The 20,614-nt window shown below is 38.9% G+C and overlaps 1 non-coding gene across 1 annotated transcript; it reads left to right on the top strand.

The window, feature by feature from the left end:
- Positions 1–9,096: 9,096 nt before the first annotated feature.
- LOC147221662 (U1 spliceosomal RNA) lies at positions 9,097–9,259 on the top strand. Its single transcript, XR_015107900.1, has one exon. It is a non-coding gene; the product is annotated as a U1 spliceosomal RNA (small nuclear RNA).
- The last annotated feature ends 11,355 nt before the right edge of the window (positions 9,260–20,614 follow it).

Genomic DNA, 20,614 nt, shown 5'->3' on the forward strand with positions numbered 1-20,614 from the left:
TTTGGAATGAGTCATTAGTGCTGTATTGAAAATAAGGTGGTCACTGAATGTAAATTCACAGTTCATTAAGATCTATTTATGATTTTAGAGGAACTAAAACATTATCAAATTTATGACTTGAATTTAAACCTTGTTATTTGAGCTCTCCTCAATTTCACAAATTCAAATGTACCTTTTTAATGTCTGTTTATTCCAAATAACTTGGCAGAGCGGACGGAAAAGCTCATCTGCAGGATAATTCAGGATTACATGTCATGTTCGCACATGCTTAACCATGCGTGAAGATATTTAGGAAATATGACTACTGCTTGTGAGTATCCATAATTACTGAAATTGTCACAAAAATATCAGGTTTGTCTAATCAAGCATCATCTAAGATTTTAATATTAAATTACTGAAACCCAGCATGTTGACGAGCACCAGCGACTCAATGCAAAATAGAAGCTATTGTGTAGCAATTTGACTTTGACAGCACACAGATAATAACAAAAGAAATGGCATGAAATGTCTGCCGATTTATATTTGCTCTTTACACTGCCAGTAAGGATATGCTATTGTTTGCTTTAACAAAAAGGTAACACATGAGAACACAGAGTGCAACAAAGCATCTCGAAACTCTGCATCTAAAGTATCATGTTGTCTCGTTGGCCTGAAGTAGATTACATACATGAAAAGCTCCAAGTCTCTTTGCATGCAAATCCATTCCATGTCTATGAGTGTTTTATCTCGCGGGCTGCTGTTTGCTAATCAAGAGCCTTGTGAAAGCCAGGGGAGCTTTATGAGGAGCACTGTATAATACTCTTGCTCACAGCCCCTTTCGTTATTTGAAGACACACTCATTTTACAGCCTTTTAACTTTCAATATGCCTGTCGCTGATTTTTCAATTCTTTCCACTCATTTGTTATTCAGTTATCTCACTAACTGTTTGAATGTTCACACAGAGATAATGTGTATCAGTGCCGCTCAAAGGGAGAGCACTGCATTTTGTGTTTTTTTTAGTTGGTAATGACCTTTCGGGCTTACCACACACATGGTACAGTATCTGAAGAATAGTGATGCCCTATCTGTAAAGGTGTTCTCTTTATCTCCCAAGCCACAAGGTCATTATCAGAGATATTTGCACTCAGACAGATATAATGGATTTATCATTATCCTTGAATGTTGCTGTAATTAAATGTTAATAACTCGATAAATGAACTGAAAATAAAATATGATTTGTTTTGTACCATTTTGCAATGCAACTCATTGAGTAAAAGATGACAGCAAACGGTAACTACAGTAAAAATTTGGTCATGCTAATGGTATGATGCATTCACACTTACTTAGTTACGCAGCTAGTAAATGTCTTTAACAGTGTGTGTATGTGTTGCTGATTTGCATTTTACCTCATTGCTAATGGTGGGGTGTTGTTAAGGGGTAAACACTGCAAACCCCATACTTTGGTGAAAAAAAATGGGTAGTGGCACATCCATTCACCAAGCCAAAGTAAAAAAGAAATGCAGTTCTGTTAAGATGAAGTGGCTGTCATATTATGTGCAAACAAAAGAACAAGAGGTGAAACTGGATAAGATTTTTATCTTTTAGAGTGAGAAAGGCCTGCTCTGTAAAATATGCTGCAAACCAGAAGTAGCAAGCAAGTTTTCAGAGGGAAAAGTGTGGACTGAATTGAAGTTGTAACACCTCAAGCACAAAATTCAGCAGAAAATTTAGTTCAATGCTGTTGGAATTTTACAAAGACACAAGATGGAAATAGGGATCGGCACGTTATTGCAGGAGAGCGCAAATGATTGGCGAATAAGAATGAGCTATCACACAAAAAGAAATCCGACCTTGAGCAAGTTAATTAAATTATTACAAGTTTTTTTTTTTTATTAATGTATATTAATCATGTAATGCTGTTTCAAGATAATGAGTTATAGAAATGCTAACAAAAACTGTGTAATTATATTGCTGAGTCCTCCGCTCTTTGCAGTGCTTTCCTTTCTGCATCCCCTTGTTCAGCATCTCAATAAATGACAACAATTTAAGAAACTCTATTTCAGGGATGTCAAAGTCAAATACACAGAGGGCTAAAAAACAACTTTGTTACAAGCCGAGGGCCAGACTAGTTCGGTGTTTATTAAAACATATTGAACTGACAGAACATAGCCTATTGAAATTGCATGCATTATAAACTGAAAATGCAATATCGTGCTGCTCTATGGTCATATCAATCACTGCTTTCAAATAGTAAAATGAGAAAATAAAAATAAATAAATCAAATCAGTTGTATTCTTTCTCATGGTGCCTGTCTGCAATTTTCCTTGAGTCCATTAACTGAAAAATAAATATGAATAAATAAAATAAAATGCAAAAATCTATGGCAAAACAATACTTTCTTAGGGAAAAATCACATGTCTTGTTGAAACAAATTTAAAAATTTAACTGAATTAAAAATGCGTTCAAGCTCTGTGATGCTCATTTGTCTGAGGCTGAGCCTGATACTTGGTGGTGTCTCATCTTTTGTACAAGTTCATCAGTGTTCAGGGTCAGGCTCTGAGCTGAGGAAATCCTCAGGATTGAGTGAAGGTGCTTATCACTAAGACTGCTCCTGTGTGATGTTTTGTTTAGCTTCATCAAAGAGAACAGTTGTTCACACAGGTATGTGCTGCCAAACATAGAGAGCGTCTGAGCAGCTTGGATGCGCAGCTGGGGCATTGAGTCGGGGATGAAATGTGCAAACTCAGCAGCACCCACTCTCATATTTTTCCTTCAATGTGTCATTGCAATGGAGCTCAATCAACTCCATTCGTAGGTTTGGTGGTGTGCTTTCCATGTCAACTGCAAAAGGATTGCCAAACAATGCAAACCGTTTGGTTTTTTTTTTGGCTTCAAGGTCAGCAAATTGGCGTCAGAAGTCGCCGTCAAGTATGTTGAGTATATTGTCGAACTGTGCACTTGGGAACACAGCGGCAGAGAGCTTCTCTTTCATGGCCTGACAGCTGGGAAAGTTGCTCAAGTTGTAGTAGTATTGGTGCGTTCAAAATTCCAGCAGGCGGTTGCGGCCTGGTTCTGATGATAATCAATGTCATCCCAGGGGCCAGAGATAATTCGTTCGCGGGCCGGATCCGGCCCGCCTGCCTTGACTTTGACATATGTGTTCTATCCGTATGTATTTCCTATTTCATAAGTGTGCCTGAAAACTACAATGATGTGTTTTTTACAGACTGAGTCACAGTTTTCGTTGTACAAAATATGAAAACTATAAACGAAATACTATCTCTGAAAGATGTAGATTTTCTTAAGCAGGACCCTCACCATCTCATTCATTGCAATACACAGCTCATAAAAAGGACAAGATCTGCTCCTGTAGTTTGATTTTTTTTTTCAGAAGCGATATAACGTTTAATGTTCAGTTTTTGGACAGGTGTAATACTGGTGTGGCCACAGTGTGCACATCCAATGTTACTCACAATGGTCCAATTAATTCTCAGTTTGTGTTTATGATCAGTCACTTGAAAAATTACAGGGAACATTGCTCACTATGCTGTGGAGCTGCAGACATGGAAAAAAGCTGAGAACTCTCCCCTTTACTCACTAACGCACTTATTCACGCTTTCTGAGCTAAGTCCTTCCCCATTGACAGTTTGTCAAAGTGTTGTGTGCCTCTGAGAGAACTTCACATCTGCTAATGTGGCATACTCTGATGGCCATGTTGGGGGGGGAAGCAATAAACTTGTGACCATCACAAGGATCATGAAATAATATTGTGATATCCAGGCATAAACAAAATGATTGGAGCTTGTTTTTTTTTTTTTGCACACTATTTGGGGACTGAACAAAAATCATCTTTTAAGCTTGTAGGAATAGGTGCCTCTGGTGTTAAAACCAGTGTGACCACTTGCAATTATCACACTGTGTTCACAAACCAAGAGAGCGTGTGAGCAGAATGTGTAGGAGAATGAGCTTATTCCCTGTCCATCCTTGCTGCGTATTCTCTGGGATATTTTGTTATGGATGGAGATCCGACATACTGTAAAAGGAGTGTTATGTATAAATGTCTTTTTTTTTTTTTTTTCCCTGACACCTCGCATTCTTCAACTCAAGGATTAATATTCTGAGCCTTATACACCTCTGCCGTCTAATCACTGGCACACCCTGTTATGCAGATCATGCAAAATACATGACATAGCTCTTTAAAAATTTATATATTTTGATAATCCACTTCATTTTGCTTTCAAAGGAATGCACTGACCTTTTAGCAAATGTGTTTTTTTTAATTACCGGTAGCTTAACTTATGTGTGACAGATGTACTCATAAAAGTGTCTGGTGTCTGAGGAAGAAGGAGAATTACAAAACAGACTATTGAAAGGTATGTTTACTCATTCACAAGTAAAAGTGGAATGAGAAATGTTAGGGATCGCAAAAGCACTTGTGCAATTTGCTTAAAAAGTAACAAAAGTAAACATTTTATTATACTGCACAATTACAGCATAATTAATATTTTTTAAGTAACAGCAAATATATGTGACAACATTTTACCTGCCTTTCTATTCCAAACTTACTGTACTGGGTGGATTACAGTAATATTTCCCTCTGAGTTTGGGCTTGAGCAATATAGTAGGATGGAATGGAAATACTAAACTGACATACTGTAGATGAGGAAAAATGTAGTTCAAGTTATTGATGTTTAGAGTTTGGCTCATTTGTTTGCACATACCAACACATTTCATTAAATGCAGGAGATGATCAGTTTATCACAGACTGAATGGATATAAGAAGAAATGCCTTTTATTGTCACATTGAGTTATACATAGAGCACAACATCTGCAAAATTTGACCGCATTTAACCCATCATGAATGAACCATAAGCAGAAGGCAACTAATAAGCAACATGAGGGGAGCAGTTAGGGGTCTTCGAATGGTGAGGAGAAGCACGGGAATCAAACTGGGACTTTTCGGTTCCAAGAGCAATTGCTCAAACCCCCTGAGCCATGCCACCCTCTTAAATGGAAACTATTGCATGTAATGTGTCATAAAACACACCGTAGTACCTTGTCTGCCTGGCCCATCTAAGAAATTGAGTGAGATTTTAATATAACCAGTGTTAGGAGGCAGTATTCAATAAATATTATATTAGTATGGCCTTGTGAAATGCAATTAGTTTAACTACCCATTACATTGCTTTTCCTTTACAAAATTAACGATATGTGAAAATTATTTCTAAAAGTGATTGGTGCATATTTGTTCCCTTTAGTCAGAAAAATGAATCTATATTAATGATGATAAATATGTTGCGGAACAAACCAGACAGGTTGGCACAATGGTCATTTTTACGTGATACAAGTGTTCTTGGATAATAATGTTGAATTACAGATGCATTTCTTTTTTTCAAACTAGTTCTAAATCCTAAACTATAAAAACTTCAGATGGTCTTTTAAAAAAAAACAATTGGCACACTTTGTGCCTCTCACTTTATAAGCTTCAAAAACATATCAATGAATGTAGTCAGCGCTACCAACATATCAATGAATGTAGTCAGTGCTACTGAGTATCGTGGTCTGAGAGATGAACACAAATGAGTTCATCTTTCCAACACAGGAGAGAAACAGAAACCAGGTTTTGGGTCTAGTATCGACCACGCTCTGAGTCTTTTATGAAAAGTTCTCCTGTCACTCCATTTGTTGTTGTGATTTACAACATCACAGGGCATTGTTGCTTCAGCGTCAGGGAGAGCACCAGACATCAGGGGATCAATAAAAGTCATTACGGCATTTCACTCGGAATGCTGAGCAATGCCCGCAACCAAAACAACAAATGTGAGAATTCTTGGCTGGAGGATCTTTTCAAAGCGGGGTGTATACAAAGAAATAATGGGTACAAAAGAGAACCTTGTGGCTTGTTGTAAATCAAAGATACACTGGTTTTTATGGTGACATTTAACATGACATTTATCCACATCAATCTCTTCACTCAATTTATTTCACTAAAATAGCCGGTCACATTGCTAATTTCATCCTGAATGATGCTTGTAATAAAAACCGTACTGCCTCTTCGAGGGCTGCCAATAAATTCAGCTCTTTCACTCACACAGCTCTAGGGCCAATCTTTCTGTTTGATTAAACTTTGCTCCCCAGTGGTATGAAATATCCAAAGGCTTGGAGTTACAACCTTGTACGATAAATTATTGACACCTTACTACTTTTGGTATCAGTTTCTTGACTAATCCTCCGTTGTTACCTTGTTTATTATATTTAAGGCGACGTCTTCCATTTGACTTTCTGTGATAAACTCCTCTGGAACGATTCCTTATTGCAATTGCGGCTGCAGCTATAAGCATGTTTATGATTCACATGCATGGTCGCTCCTCCTAAGTCTGTCGGTCTATAAATAATTGTCTGTGTTCAACATGAAACACGCAGCTGTTGTCTTTGAAGCAAAGATACAGAAAGCTGGCTCTGCAATAGATCTACATAACACAGGCTGAGCAGATAGCATGCACGGAGCAGGAACCAGAGAGATGGAGAGGGGAAGAAAGGCTGACACAAAGACAGTAGAAGAGAACAAGAGGGCAAGAGATGAAGAGAGGGTGTAAGGAGGATGTGTAAGCTCTGTCGGTGGAGTGAGCAGGTTAATTTTTCATGCAGTGGTTTGCAGTTCCCAGCCCAGATAACACTATAGCCGGCTGCACTTTCCCAAGAGAGAGCTTGTTGCTTCGAGGCCCCCGGGCAGGTTTCTTGTCATGTCTCTCTGTAAATTGCCAGAACCAGTGAATAATTCTATGATGCCAGAGAAACCAACCAAAAATACTATAAGCGTAAAGCCACAGATGTACAGTATATATCCCCTCAGTCATTCTCCAGTGAGAGCAAAGACAGAAAACTGAGATCTCAGGCAGAATCCAACAGCAGGTCAATTATATAGTTGGACACTGCTTCTTTCCACGTATCACAAAATACTTAAATTCCCTGCTGTTCCTCAAATAATCACAACACCAGCTCTACAATTTATGTGCATATTTAATCTATTGGTTCCCCTTGTGTGAATGAATAATGACAGTTATGTTAAAACAAAGCTGCTTTAATATCATTCCAAAATTCAAACAAATAGTTCCAACAATCCAGGAGATGTCCTTCAAGCATTCTAATTCATGCACAGGCAGCATAGTCCTAAAAGACATTTTCAGCACTAAGCCCTCAGGCAGAATCCGAGTATTATATCACGCAATGACAGTCAACAGAATACCTCCAGAAATCAGGCAAAGCAAAAAAGCTTACATTTATCTGTCCATGTGACAACCACTGATACCCTCAAAGGAATGTTAGAACATCATTGTGATATGATTTGTATTTTTTTGTCTTTTACTGTGGTAGAGAAATGACTCACAAAACTAATTCTATGTTCCATTGTATTTTGTTTTTTTGTTTTTTTATTTATATCCGGATTTAATATATTTCGTTTTCTGCAAAGTGTGTCAGCTTATTGAGCACTTTCACACCTCATGGTCTCAAAGCGCTTAAACTAGATGTCATTCTCACACAAGGATTGTCACAGAGCTGCCATGCAAGGCGCTAAACAGGCCACTGGATGCAACTTGGGGTTGGAGGGATGCCCGCTCTACCAACTCAGACAAATGAAACAGCTACATTTCCATGTACAGTTAATCTGTCTGGCCTCAGATTACACATACAGAACTGGAGAACATCGTAGAGTGTCAGTCAAAAGGAAACTTCGCTTGGATCACCAGATCATAAACACTTTGTAGTTTGATGCCCCTCCCTTAGTATCGTCTGAAACAAGCATGTGGTAGGGAGAGCAAGAATGGTGTCAGCACTTGGACCTACTGTGTCCTGCTGGATACGCAGTACAAGAACTGCCCTGGAATCCTGGGGTTGTTAGGAGAACCCTGGAAATGCAACCAATCCCCAATATGTGAAGGAGAGCAGTCACCATCTTTATCCCACAGAAAAGTTTCCACAACTTCTGCCACTGTATAGGCATTCCCTATTGAAGAAGAAGGAAAGTTCTTTTTCTCACTTCTGGCAAAATACAAGACCAGCTTCCTCTTTGCAATCAACCCCACCAGTCACCATAATGCAGGAATGCCGTGATTTGCTGAATGTGTAGTGCACTCCGCTATGATTTCGGTGAATGTCTAGACAGCCAAGTAGGGGAAAAATAACCCTCCATGAGACTTCCAGTCATACAGAGGTACAATATAGGGTCATTATCTTCTTTCACACATCAGTTTCAACTGTGAGAAATTTCTTTCCCACAGGAAATGGCCAGACCCTCTTCATAGTCTCTAATGTAGCAGTGTTGGGGAAAGAAAATCTTGAAACTCCCACCAAAATCCATTGCAACTTCACTTAAAAACCAGAACTAAAAAACTCACCTTAATGCAAAGTCCAGGATAATTACAGTAATGCAAATTGAATACAACACAAACCGTTGCCAAGGCCATCAGCTGTCTGTAATAGAAGACCTGGAATGGGCTAAAGCATCTCTTGTGAAATTCCTTCTGATTTCCAAAGTAGTGACAATCAACGCCCTTCTGATTGCACACATCAATACAAATTGACAGTCTGTGGGGCAATCATCACCAGAACCGTCAGATGGACTGACGTGTGGAAGATGCTCCAACCAAGACTTAGCTTCCTTGTCAGGCTCATGTGTGGCAACCTTCCCAGGCCACAGAACCCGGGCCAATGAAACAGATCGAAGGAGAAGCACTACCTCTGCTCTTCACAGAACACAAGATAGGAGCATATCCTCCTGGGGTCCAAAATGCCACCATTGGCTACCGTAGTCTCTCCTGATCAGGCCTCCAGATAGCTATCTTGCCAATCCCTGGTGGGCCTTAAATAGATGTTAGCCTTAGATAATGTGGCTTTCATACATCTGTTTAATATGTAACAATAATGATGTTCCAACACGAGGAATTAATATTGATTGTGATTGAGGGTTGTCATTACTGGTCCAGTGGAAATGTTCATTTGAAAAATTCAGACAAGTCTAATAAATGCTGTTTTTTAAACTGTAACTAACTATAAACATCGCCAGAGAAAGGACCTCTCCAAATTATTTTGCTCAAACAATAGATACCATCAACCTTCTGCTTACCTGGCAGGGGAGATGCCATGATCAAGGGGGTGGTTCACCCAGGGCGAGGGTCAGCCATTGCGTTCTGACTGTGCTGACCCCTGCAAATTCTCCAAATGTTGGAATCTGGATTGCATAATTTCTGTTAGCTCGGGGACTGTGTTTGCGCTCTAGGGGGAATAGCGATTATCCTTGGAACCAAGCATTCCTGGTTTGAGTCCCAGGTCCTCCTAGCCTGTTGAAGTCTTATTGAGTAAGACACTAATTGCTCCCCAGGCACTACTGAGTAGCTACCACCTGGTTCATCCATGATAGGTTAAAATTATTGGTCAAATTTTGCTTATCTTGTGCTCTATGTATATCTGAATATGATAATAAGGGTGCTTTTTCTTTTATAGGTAAAGCCTCAAGGTTTTTGTATTTTGGTCAGCATTACTACAGAGATTATCAACACCACTAATTTGGTCTAGTAAGCTTCTTTGAACAGTGGAGTGTCTGTAACAGGTCCCCAAAAGAAACTTTTAAACACACAAAAACTGAACTGCTTTTATCATTTTTATAGTCTAGGCAGGAAAAAGCCTGGCTGTCAGTGGTTTGAACACTTGGTTCGGAGTGCTCCTAATGGCTGTGACCACAATCTTTTCACAAATGTTTCAGAAATGTGTTTTTGCCAACCTTTACCATACTTTAACCATTTTTTTTTTTGCCATAACTTTAATCTTTCCTGAACTGTACATGTTGTAGTGGAATGCAGTCCCAGAGTTTTTCAACAGCAACATTGCTGTTCTTTGGCACAAAGCATAGCATGCAAATTATAACCTGTCTGCTTCTCAAAATGTTGAGAATAGCCATAATGTAGCCTTCAGCGAGTGCATAAATAATGTTGTGAAAGTAGCATAATTCATTTTCTTCACAACAATGAAAGGCTTTCAGTGTCTTACAGCTGCCTAGTGATTTAGTATGAATTCTGTCTCATTGATGTCTATGTGTATATGTATATATTTCATATATATATATATATACTGTATGTATATATATACTGTATGTATGTAAGTGTGTGTGTGTGTGTGTACACACATATATGTATATGTGTGTGTTTGTATATATATACATATAAAAATATATGTGTATATATATTAAAAAACATATACACATGTGTTTCTATAGTTTTATATATGTATATATAGATTTTTTGTTTGTTTGTTTTTTTATATATATAATTTTTTTTTTCCCCCTGAGTGGTCGAGCCAATATTCTTTACAAAGGACACAATGTGCACGTAAGATCTTTTCTTGCCTGTTTCATATCCTTCACTCCTCAATCCCTGACACCAAGCAGTACACTCTCAGAACAATCTTGATGGAAAAATAACCCTTTCAACAAGAAGCACCTTGACCCCTTGCAACATCAAATGAATCCTTATCACAGCTGCAGAGGCAAAGAAAAAACAATTCTGCTGCTTAAACATCATAAAAGCATGAGAGACTCCCTCTCTTTAGCTTCCAGCACAGCCGGGGCTAAGCGTTTCAAAAAGACTAGTGTTTGAATGACTGCGATGTGGGAGCTCAGATTCTGTGGCTATGGATTAAGCTCACAGCAAATACTAGCATGGAAGAAACAGCGATAATCTCTTCCCTCTCCTCCACAGCCCTCTCACCATACCTGTTCCCCCTATTTTAATCTCCTTACTGAATTAGTTCTTGCAAAGCTGCTCAAACAGAGGGGTTCATTCACAGTGGTTAAAGAGGTTAAAATAACTGGAAAATGATAGTGTCTGTGGTTCCCCAAAGGTCCATTTGCACAAAGATTGATGTGCTAGTTGTCTGGTTATTGTTCTCCAAAGAAAGAAACATACAGGTAGAATACCCCTGAGGGTTTTGGTTAATCTGTCACTGAAATAGGTATAAAAAAATAGGTCATGGAGATTTAAAACTATATACATATAAAGAGACTATATGGTATCCAAACAAAGTGAAAAAAGGCATGTGAAATACACATCATATTACAGTTGTAATCCCTCATATTTAGATTAGATGCGGATTCAGGGGCCATTAACACAGACTAAAGCTGATCTGATCTTTTTTATATGGTTATAATTTCAAGGATTACAAAAATTCTACTCATTAAATTGCTTATACTTGCCAATTTTGATTATCTCAATATTTCTAAATAATTGTCAAGCTGTTCTCAACAGAAATTTTAAATACGAATTTCCTTGTTTTATATGAGAATAAATTTGGGAAAATTGTTCATAGTGATCTTTAAGTCAGTTCTAAAATATGACTTATATATGACCAAAATGTTGTGCTTAACTGGATTTAATGCTTTTTTTCAAGGTGATTTCTTGAACATCTTAAGCAAGGTATTTACTCATGATTTGTGTTTCAAAAAGTCACATCTGTTCAACAATATATTTTGGTTGAGTAGTGGATTCATCATTTTTGTTGTTTGGCGTCCAAGTGATTTGAGAATGCATATCAATCTATCAGAAATAGCATTTAATATTTAGACCATATTTGATGTAGAACTATCTCTTGCCAAGGCTTGTATGAAAGCCTTTGACAAATTGAGCAGACCTTGGGCTGCAGCCAGTAGCAAGAGGCACCAAAGTATATACAGCTAATATTTTGAAATGCAGGCATTGATTACACAGCAGGAGATCATAACTTCATCATACTCACTCACTAAACAGAGTCTCCAGTTTAATCACCTGCAGTGCTCTGGATAATTTTCCCTGCAGCACATTGTATTTGCATAAAAGTAGTTCGGTTTTGCATTTTGATGTGTTTCTTAGCAGGTTCACAGAAGATTCAAACCATAAAATTCCCACTTCTGAGCCTGCACACAAACTGCCTCAATGTATCAGTCTCCCGCATGTTGCTGTGCTTTTACTACTTCAAGATCAAATAAGAGCGAAGTATCATCGTAATATTTCACACTGACTGAATTTCCTTATTTTCCCTTCACTTGAACACCTTCACAGGAGATTATTAACAGCAAGGCTTATCGTCTGTGTTTCACATCACTTGTCATCTGGCTCACACTGAGACCTGCAAACAGTCACAATGTGTCATCTCTCATAAAGTCCATAAGATGCGTTGCTGCTGCTGACTCTGCGATGGTTCATATTACCTTCACCAAGGAGGTTGTTTTCACAGCTGTTTATTTGTTTGTCTTTGTCAGCGTGATTACACAGAAGCTGCCTTGGCAATTTTTGTGGGATTTTCATATATATATATATATATATATATGTGTGTGTGTGTGTGTATGTATATATATGTATATGTATGTTGCCCTGTATACTTAGGGCTGCTGGGATGCCAGAGCTTTTTTTTTTTTTAAACTGTGAAAAAAAAAAAAAAAAAAATAGTAAAAATACATATCTGCAGAAACGAATTTAATTCACACAGCACCAAAGGTTTATTCAAGAGGCTCTAGAGACCTTGATGGTGTCATGTACATTACAGGGTGTCGTTACTTTTGCATGTATATTAGTCATGTTTTACATCCAAAAATGGCCAAGCTTGGTGCACAGACGTCAGTCATTGTTGAAAAGCAATTATGAGAAAAGAAATATTTGTAATTGAATTGCTTTAAATCTGCCCTTAAAAATTGTATGTTGCCAAGTTTTCAGTTGTTGGAGCTGAAACAAACTATAGTCATGATCAGAGAAAATGTAGTCTTGGATGGCGTTTGCTCATTTATAAACAATCCTGCATGTTTATTGTAAGCCACAACTTTTATTATTTACTTGTTTGATTAAATGTGCTAACATATGGCAGAAATAGCAAACTAGTCAAGCACTACTTTAAATGTTTTCAATTGAGACATCTGCAGTAACACACACAAGGTTGGTGGGAGGCTTTGGGTCGGCTGGGTACAAGTTTCACACCCACATTGTTGGGGACATTGATAAACATGGTGTCATCACGCCCAAACATTTATCATATTTCAAGTGCACTCTTCAACCCTTCTAGGCTTGGGTTTTGGGATATATACTCCAGGTTAGTCACTGTCTATGACCCAAGGCCTCTTGTTGAGCGTTGTCACAGAAGTTCTAGCTGCATGTGGAGACCATAGTGCAGAAGCCTGACCACCCCCAGGCAGCATCCTTTGTTGGCTTAATTTTATCAGCGGTGTGCCCTTAGTTCAGTGGCCTCTTTCAGTTTTAGCCTGATAGCAAATCCACACCATGCCTTACAAATCCAAGTTAAGGGAAAGCGCTTGCTGCAGTCACTCAGGGTGCATATTAAGTGAATCCTTGTCTTCGCATGCATGCATCTGCAGGGCTTGGTGTGCATCCACACGGTTCTTTCTGCAATCTCAATGGCTGTGGATGTCTCAAACTGCATCATAACAGAATTTCATTACCTTACACTTAATAATTTTTGGCTCAAATTATGCTCTACCAGAATTCAATCAAGGTTTCTACCTCACAGAATCCTTCTTTGTTGTTTTTAAAGCTATAGGAAATTAGCTAGAATTCTTGAAGTTTGCATGTGCATAATTTTTTTCTTGTGCTTCAATCACTAATTGTGATGAGATTTCATTGTTCAATAATTGAGCAAAATGGCATTAACCTACCTTATTGCTAAGGCAAGGGCCTGCTTCTGTAATGTTGATCCTGTGATTTCTCTTTTGCGGAACTAAGAATTATCTCATCTTCACACACTTATTTGAAGCCATTTTAAATATTTACCCCCAAAATTTTATCTCATGTTATTTAGAAATCCCCCCTTTGACAGAATCAATATGCTGCTGTCAAGTTAATTGATCCCAACACACAGGAATTTAGCCTCAAAAATTCTCTTTTTTCTATCTAAATATTAAGAAGCAATATGAAAAAGTATTGTTGTTTTTTCCCTGGTCTTTTCTAGTTTTACAAATTTGTTCTGTGGGCAACCTTTCTTCCCTTTGTATTTAACCCACATTGGCTGGATGTTAAGCATAATGTTATTTCATAATCATTCTAAAAGCATCAATACCAGTGTTTTTCCACTTTGCTGACAGCCGCTTTAGCTATAATAAAGCATTTTTGTTGGCCTTTTTAACACCGCTATAGTTTGGTCTCCTGCCTCCTTGTCAATTTTGCATAATGGGGAAACAAGTATTTGGCAGACCAGGCTTTCTCGGGGGCTGTGCCAAACTTTATCCCTGACTCTATGCAACCTTTCTTTCTTTATAATGGCTTTGGCCTGCCATTCCTGAAAGTCAGCAGTAGCTGTTAGTGGTTAGCCATGCACAACGTCAGGGAAGATTTGCAGATGGCGACCTGTTGGAGAAGGGGTGCGGCCTAAAGATGGTCCTATTGATGCAAAATTTTCCAAGATTTCCCAAGCTTCTGAAATTCTGCATTACACCTAATGTGCACTAACTAATTAGTGGCGGTCTTGACTTTTCCCCTTTTGGATGTTTTAATGCCGTCTCTAGTGTTGCTTTTTCTTTTCCTTTCAGCTGCTCCCTCCAGGGGTCACCACTGCGAATCACCTAACCCTATTCTTTGCATCCTCTACTCTCATCTACTAACCAACTCATCCTCTTTCACTACCTCTATAAATCCATAAATATCCTCTTCCTCTAGACCACCTACCCAGAAGTTCCAACCTAAGTATCCTACCAATTTCTGCACTGCACTCCTGCATCTGTCCTCTGTACATGTCCAAACCATCTTGATCTGGCCTCTCACTTAGAAAAGAAAACAGCTTTATTAATCCAGAAGGAAATTATTTTGTCAGAATGCTCCATATTTAGAGTACAGTCACTAATGAACATGTTATTGATATGATTGTTATCTCACGTTTTGTTCCTGCAGAAAGGGGAGAAGTTATATGGTTTGATTGCCATAGGTAAAAAGAGGTTATGTGGTGCTCCTCAGTAGACTTAGTCTTACAGCTGAAAGTGCTCTGGTAGGACTCCAGTGTACCGTGCAAGGGATGAGAGGTATTGTCCCTGATACTGAGCAGCTTCCTCAACATTCCCCCCTCTGACACCTCCACTAATGACTCCTGTTCCACTCCCAGAACAAACTCCACTCAGCTGCCTTGAGCCTACAGCCCAAGCAAACTACAGCATAGTTGATGATGCTGGACACCATTGTGTGATAGAACATCTGCAGCATGGTTCTGCAGACGTTGAAACACGAGTCTCCTGAGAAAAAAAAAACAGGCGGCTCTGACATTTCTTGCATACTGCATCTGTGGTTTTTAATCCGGTCCAGTTTATTGTTAATGTGGATTCTCAGGTGATTGTACTCATCCACAATGTCCAGATCAATATCTCCAAAACATCAACCATGTGCTTTCCCCCTGGACTCCATCTTAATCCTATCCATCACCATCACTCCCAAAGAGAATCTCAACGTCTGTGTGAAGTCCAGCTCTGCTTCCTTTCCTCTTAATGCCGCTGTCTCTAAACCATACAACATCATCTTTTTTCGAGAAGAAAAAAAGGGGGTGTGCATACTCTTTGCTTGAATCACTCCGGCAGATGGATCACCTGAACCTGAGTTTTCCATAAACACTTCCAGCTCTACACTCTATTGGCCACATTGATGCTAATCACCATATTAGGTTTCTGGGAGAACATTGACTTCATTGTACAACTTTTAATATGGATTAATGTTATTTCCTGTAATGCCTTTTTGCCTTCAAACCGGTTTACTATCGTAGTATTTGTGTTATTCTGGCAAGTTCACAGGATCTAATGTGAAAAGATTATTTAGTCTGGATAACTGACCAGTTCATCGGATGTCAGTTACGTTTCTAGTTCTCCTGGAATTTGCCTGCACATGTTTTATTTCAAATGTGTGGTCAAACAACCGCTTACCTTACAAACACTCTGAGCTATGTTAATTAATTTTTTTGTTCCAAATGTGGCAGTTTTATACTTACACAATGAATAAACCTCCTCCATCGAACCCCATGGTCCGTATCCTCTTCTCTCACACAAACTATCTTCATGTCCTATTTCACTACATTCATAAATCTTCTTTGGTCTTCTTCTATTCATCGTGTCTGGCAGTTCCTGCCTCAGCATCCTTCAACCAATATATTCACTGTACTGTCCTCCACATGACCAAACCATCTCAGTCTGGTCTCTCTTACCTTATCTCCAAAAAAATTGAACATGTGCTGTGCCTCAGATAAACCTACTAGCAGTACCTTTTGCTCGCTCTAAGCGATCTCAGGCAAAACTGTTCTCAGTTCTACTACCTCAGTGGTGGAACAAACTTCCAGAAGCAACAAGACTAGCATCATCTATCTCAACCTTCAAGAAACAGGTAAAAACTGTTCTCTTTCAGGACTTTTTACTGCGCTGATGCCCCAGATCAGGTTAGGCAGCAAGTTAGGCTATGCAGTGTGTGTGTGTATGTTTGTGTATGTCTTTGTGTATATTTCCTGTGCATCGTGTATTTGCAAGTGTATTTACAGTCCCTATGTCCTCTATTGTAAGTCGCTTTGGATAAAAGCGGCTGCCAAATGTAATGTAATGTACTGATGGACCCATTCCTGATTCCATCAATTACTGTCACTCCCAAACACAACCTCAACATCTTCATCTCTGTTATCTCCAGTTCAGCTTCCTTTCTTCCTCAATGCCACTGTTGCTTAACCATACAGCATAGCTGGCCTCACCACTGTCTTGTACAGCTTTCCTTCCAATTTGGCTGATACTTTTTTATTACACATTACTCCTGCCTCGTTTCTCCTCCCCTTCCAACCTGCTGCAATGCATTTTCTCACCTCATTCTTATCTTGCAACCATTTCCTGCCAAATGTTGAAATTATGAACAAGTATCATTTTGCTTCATCTTCAACTAAATATACCTACTAGCTTCCAGTCAATTTGATGTCTTCATTTTTTCGTTTGCTGCCATAAAATATGCTGAGTGCATCCATGTGAACATATAGCTTTTTGAAATGCATCAGCCAATTCCTTTGGAAAGCCACTTGCTAGATGGTTGGCGCTCTGGTGTGCACTGCGGCTTATGCTACCACGAGATCTTGTGTATTTTCCCAAAATGGAGACTACATGACTCACATTTTTAATCTGTTGCCAGTGGTAAATAATGACACATCGACATGTGCAGTGGCTTCAAGTCAATTACCTCTATGGGGATGTTTTTTTTTTTAATTGAACTTCATTTAGGTCACATCCAAAGTGTTTTATGCCTACCCATATGGTGGCCCATGCCTCATTTTAAGCATTTGAGTCATGTGGTTCCCACAAATCAGTTCTGAAGCTACCTGTCCTCTAACAGACCAACTAGAACCCCTCTCCATCATCCTCATCCATTGATCATGTTCTAAAAATAACAAACAAAACAAAATTCAAGCACAATCATTAAATTACACACAGTTTCATCCACTCTTCTTGGTTGAAATACAAAAAACAAATTCATTAACCAAATAATTAATTTGATTTAAAAAAATTGCTTACCTATACATTTTCTGACAAACCAATACCACTGTTCCTCCACACATTACTTGTGCACCGTTTGTAGTTAATCCCAACATCTTTTTTGAAGGAAATGCATTTTTATTTACAGACGTCTCCACTACATTAAAAATGTCCCATCTCATTGTGGTCCCGTGCATGGCAGCTACATTCAACAGCTCCTCAGTGACAGAGTGATCCGATTTAATGCCTCTAATAAAAATGGATAGCCGCTCTGTATCTGTTTTGTCTGCGCTTTCATCAAGAGCTAATGAAAAAGCTATGTAGCTGCGTGTCTCTTCTGCCAGCTGTGTTGCCAGGTTTCCTGCTCGTTCTGTTACTTGGCTCTCAATGGTGTTTCTTGATAAACTGACATTTTTAAAATCTTTATCTGGTCGGGACACACCTGCTCACAGACCTTCACCATGCACTGCTTCGAGGAGGCACCTTCTGACATTGAAGACTTTGAAACTTGGGCGATTTCATCAGCCAAAGTAAAGCTAACTTTCACTGCTGCGGTGTCTTTGGATGTGGCTTTCGTGAACACATTCTGCTGCCATTGTAGTTTGGCTTTTAATTGTTGGACAATTTGTTGTTTTTCTGTAAGGCTAACTTTGGCCTACTTAGCTCCGTGTTCGGTGTCAAAATGCCAAAGCAGATTATACTCTTTGATAACCGATACTGCCACATAACACAAAAGACATACCGCTTTTTTTCTCCTTGAAGCACAAACATGGATTCACCTTCCCAACTTCTTGAAGCAGCCTTCCATCTGAATCAACTTTTCTCTTCCTGGACATTAAGGGATAATTTGTAATTCTCAATTCCGCTTGTTGAAAATTGCATTGACGTAGATACAATCTAATGGCGGGAGGCCATCACGTGGCAGGTAACACGATACTCAGACCTCAGACCTTTTAAGATGTTCTTGCGGTCCACATAAAATGATGCGGCGGTCCAAATGTGGCCCGCGGGCCTTGAGTTTGACACATGTGATCTAGTGGTAAACCACAGATGAGGAGAGTGCATTGTGAGAAAGACCCAAACCACTTTAAGACTCTGAGGTACACAATCATCTCAACAGAGTTTCTCAGGTCCAGGGCAGCTTCAACAAAGATGAAGACGACAAGATTATGTCCATTGTTGCAGTAATTTGATTTGACTGATAAAACTTAGGGGTCAATCTTGAACCTGGAATACTGTTTGAGAAAGTGGGTCAGGCACAATCACAGACAGCAAACTGATTATCATTTCAGTACAGTCAGTCAAGCTTGAGCCTGTCCTTAGGATGACCTTCTCTCCAACATATCCTTTCATACATCCTGTCTGCTCCTTGACAGATATGTGATGTATGATAAATGCCCCGTATTCTTATACAGTATGTGTTTACATGCAGTGAGTGGTTGAGCCTCATGTATTAAAGTTGTTGAAAGAATAAGATTTAATGCTTGGAAATTTCCACTGATAGCAGCACTATATACAACAAATAGTTATGGATTGATTGAGTACTCTTGAGTCCACCAGTAAGTGAACAATCTGCTGTGGCATTATTTATGCTTTGAGTATTTCTTGCAGTGTCCTTGTGCTAATATTATGAGTGGCCCGAAGATAGTTCATCACTTGCTAAATAATTTACGGTTTAGTTGAATGTGCATAGTAAAATGTTTATGTTTTGCCACATGTCCTCAAAGCTATTAAAGCGCCAACCGTTGCTTCCTGTTGTCAAACCATCCAGATTTTGTTTTTTCTTTTTCGCATTTTCTCCCTCTTGATAACCATGTCAGCGTGAATTGTTATACTTTTTAACTACTTTAAATCTGCCAATGTTGGAACTGAGAGCAATTTCTGACATTGCTTTGTGTGTCAGATCTCAGTCCAACAAGTCTTTTTTTTTTTTTCTCCTATGATAAGCTTCCCACTGTGTCGTGCTGTTGAAGCTGTCAGTATGACAAGGCCACTACTGTCTGTGTAATCCTCATTCTGATGCAGTAGACAATCAGCTACACTGTCATTAGGTCTTTCTCTGACATTTGAGAATTATTACTGAAAGATCCTCCTTTGGGACCTTTCATTCACGGTTTCTTCTGCCTTTTAACTGCGGACCTGTAGTTGTCCAACAATCCTCTCTCCTTTCTCTGCAGAGATTCACAAGATGGGACACCTTTTCAAGCCTGTCTCTTAGATTTCTATTTTTCCTCTCGGGATGAAATTTAATTTCTTATGTGTGAAGATGATTTTAGCGCTGAGGGTTGTGAGAGACCAAGTCTTCCAGGCCGGATTGACTCCAGAAAAGGATCAACGGCATACAGCATTCAAGAACCAGCACACGCATGCCCTCTGATCTGCTTTTATTATTAGCTTTTGAGCTCTTAGTAAAGCATGGACTCAACCTAGTGTCTCAGTCTATCAGTTCTTCATCAGTTAAATTTGGGAATTCAGGCTTGGATAGTTGTCATTAGTCTCTTTATAGTTGTTTGAATTGTGCATTTGTGGTAACACATTGTTCTTTACAGGAAAGTCAAGATAAATTGCTCTATGGGGAAGTTAATTCATCAAATTAAGTTCTTTATTTCATTATTTTCCTCAGTATCAATTGAATTTATATTCAATCATAAAATATTTCTTTTCCTACAAGAACTTTATCCCCTTTTCAACACACCCTTTTTTTCTAATATATTTTTAAATTCATCAAATTACTATCACCTGTTTTGAGTTGCCTGGGAGTCTTCAGTTCTAACCAACATTATGAGACTCTCACACTGTCTCTGGTTCCTGGAATGCTCAGGTATCATGTACTTGAACTATACGGTAGTTCCAAGACACCCCCCTCCCTGACACATGTATTACAATACTATAATTGATGAGCATATTTTTTGATTTCCCTGTGATTTGTCACCCATCAGAAAGCTAATTTAGGTCTTTCCGAGGCATTCCAAGTTCTCAGGCAGCCCCGACTTCTCTAACTCTCTTTGATGGTGAAGTTGGGGTGAGTCAATGTCCCTCCCATTTGCTGATTTCCAGGCATCTTCTCGGATGTGTAGTTCACCATAAATGCAAGACTGTGGTTGCAATTATGTGCAAGAGGAGGATACACT

This window comes from Fistularia commersonii, chromosome 22, assembly GCF_037954325.1.
Source record: "Fistularia commersonii isolate RoL2024-O1a breed Wild chromosome 22, RoL_Fcom_v1.0, whole genome shotgun sequence".
In the NCBI taxonomy this organism is placed as follows: Eukaryota; Metazoa; Chordata; class Actinopteri; order Syngnathiformes; family Fistulariidae; genus Fistularia; species Fistularia commersonii.